The sequence below is a fragment of the Otolemur garnettii genome, unplaced genomic scaffold (assembly GCF_000181295.1).
Source record: "Otolemur garnettii isolate 467f Iridium unplaced genomic scaffold, OtoGar3 scaffold00044, whole genome shotgun sequence".
NCBI lineage: Eukaryota > Metazoa > Chordata > Mammalia > Primates > Galagidae > Otolemur > Otolemur garnettii.
The window spans coordinates 9,584,709-9,587,132 of NW_003852439.1; the positions used below are offsets into that span (position 1 = coordinate 9,584,709).

At 49.7% G+C, this 2,424-nt stretch overlaps 1 protein-coding gene across 2 annotated transcripts in view; it reads left to right on the forward strand.

The window, feature by feature from the left end:
* The first annotated feature begins 1,385 nt into the window (after positions 1–1,385).
* ZNF213 (zinc finger protein 213) overlaps positions 1,386–2,424 on the forward strand; it is a 6,993-nt gene continuing 5,954 nt past the window's right edge. For both annotated transcript variants that reach the window (XM_023513881.1, XM_012805722.2), the window contains exon 1: positions 1,386–1,595. The gene's annotated coding sequence lies outside the window, so the exon portion shown is untranslated. The remainder of the gene's footprint in view (positions 1,596–2,424) is intronic.

Sequence of the window (2,424 nt, forward strand, 5' to 3'; positions counted from 1 at the left end):
TAAAGCGCCAGCCACATACACCAGGTTCGAATCCAGCCCAGGCCTGCCAAACAACAATGACAACTACAACCAAAAAATAGCCAGGCACTGTAGCAGGCGCCAGCTACTTGGGAGGCTGAGGCAAGAGAATTGCTTGAGCCCAGGAATTGGAGGTTGCTGTGAGCTGTAATCCTACCGCACTCTACCCAGGGCGACTGCTTGAAGCTCTGTCTCAAGGAAAAAAACAAAAAAAACCTAGGGAACTAAATTTTACAAATTCTTAAGAGTTAGGTTACCATGAGGAGGACCTTGCAATAGCGTCCTGGGCTTCTCTGAAAAGCGTTTGTTTTTTAGACTTTACTTTTTCCGGATATCCTCCTTTAACACAAATATCTAATATCAGATAGTGATAAACGTTACAAAAAATAAGGTGGGGTGTTATGGAAGGTCGGGGGGGGGCATTTGAACAGAAAGCAAAAGAGCCTTGTGGATATCAGGAAAAAAGAGATATTTTCATAATCTGCCAATCTTTCTTAATTCTATTTTCCAACCATTTAATACTTGCATAATCAAAGCAAATCAACAAAGCTCTTTCCATTTCAGAAAAAGATCTGAAGCCTAAGACTTTTTTCGGGATAAGACGTGGAGAAAGCAGGAGTGGATCTGAACGCGTGTAAAGGAGATTCCCGGACATGGCTTCTCTGAATCCTTCCCCAATCCCCGGCCCCAGGACATCGGCCATGTCGCAGCTCTGCCTCTTACTCTACGACTGCAGACGACTGCATCCCGCCAGGCGCAACCTGCTGAATGGCCCAGGGAGGGAAAATCGCCACGGGAGGTTCCGTGCCCCTCACAGGATCAAATTTCGCAAGAAACTCCTCGGAGAAGCAGGATTCAAGAGCCTGGAAACTAATCTCCCCAGCCCGAGCTCCAGTTTCTAACACCTGGCCTCTAGGCCCTCGACCCTCTAGCTGGAGCGGAAAGAGACGGGGGCGGAAGGAAGCGTTCATACCAGCGCATCCCTTCCGGCGGAGCCAGCGCTCCACGCCAGCTTCGGCTTCCCCATTTTGCCGAGGAGCAGAGAAACGTGAAGGAAAAGCCGAGATGAAGGAGTTCACAGAGAATCAAGTCCGAGCCCCGCCGTTCATCCCGGGTGTCTCACGCGTTCAGTGTTGCTAGCCTGAACCGAACATTCTTTGGCCAGGTTGCAGAACGTTCAATGGACGAACGGCTTTGTGGGAGTTGTAGTCCTAAACGCTCGCCCGGACACCAGAGCTATGCCGTCCTCCCGGCAAGCTCCGCGCGGACTTCCGGCGCCTGGACCTGGCTGCGGAACTGGGAACGCCTGGGCGGCCGTGGGAGGGGCGGGGACCTCTTACGCGGGCCGCCGGGTTCCGAGGTTTAGCACCCGGCTCCAGGTGGCCTAGGCCGGCGCCAGGAGGCGGAGGACGGAGGGGGCGCACCCCTTCGCCCACTAGATTCCTGGGCAAACGCCCCTGCGTGACCGCTGACCGCCCCACCGCTCCCTCAGCTCCGCGCAGGCGAGGCTGCTGGGGACAGCTCGGGGCTCCGGCGGGGTCAGCGTCCCCGCCTACACGTCCTGCCCAGCGGCCCTGGTGAGTCCTGGCCCTTTCCTAGGAGTCTCTCGGTCACTGGAGGATGAGAATGGCGTGTGTATCTTTCAGGGGTCGTGTGAGGAAGAGAAGAATAAATAAAATGCTAGTGTGTAGTAGAGAAGAACTGGAAACAATCCGCATGATCTTGGGTACTCGTTCGGAATCTGGAACACACTCGGAAGCTCGTAGTGCTGCTAGTGAACCACTGCTAGGTGGAAAAAGCAAATTGCAAAATAGTATGTGCAGCAAGATCTCATTTATGTAAACACATCAAGCACATTTTTTTCTTTTGTTTCTATGGATAACATTTTTAGTAATATCATGGCCTTTAGGGGCACGTGTGGCCTTTTGACTGTATCCAAATTTTACAGAACAAATTCTTTTCATAAAGGGATTTGTTCTGTGAAGTTTGGATTCGGTGGACCGACCAGATCTGGAGTGCCACATGTGGACTTGAGGCAGCAGGTTCTGTGCCTCTGGCTGGGATTTCATATGTCAGAATGTTAATTGAGGAGTGTAACTGTTGAGGAAGGAAGAATTTCTTTTTGTTTAAATCTCCCTCTCTTTTGTTATGATGGTTTGTATTGCTTTTATTGTTGAAACAAAAAAACAAGAAAGAAAATTCCAAAATACACTTTTCAAAATCATTGTAATGAGTAGCAATGTAAGTTATAAATGTGTGTCATACATTCATATGCGTCTGTGCATAAATGGCTTTGGATGATGTCTGACATCCTCCCTCCCCAACCCCCAGGCCAGATGTTTTTTGGAATTCAGAAGTTTTCAAATTTGAGAAAGAATACAGTGCACATGTGGTATAATATCAAGA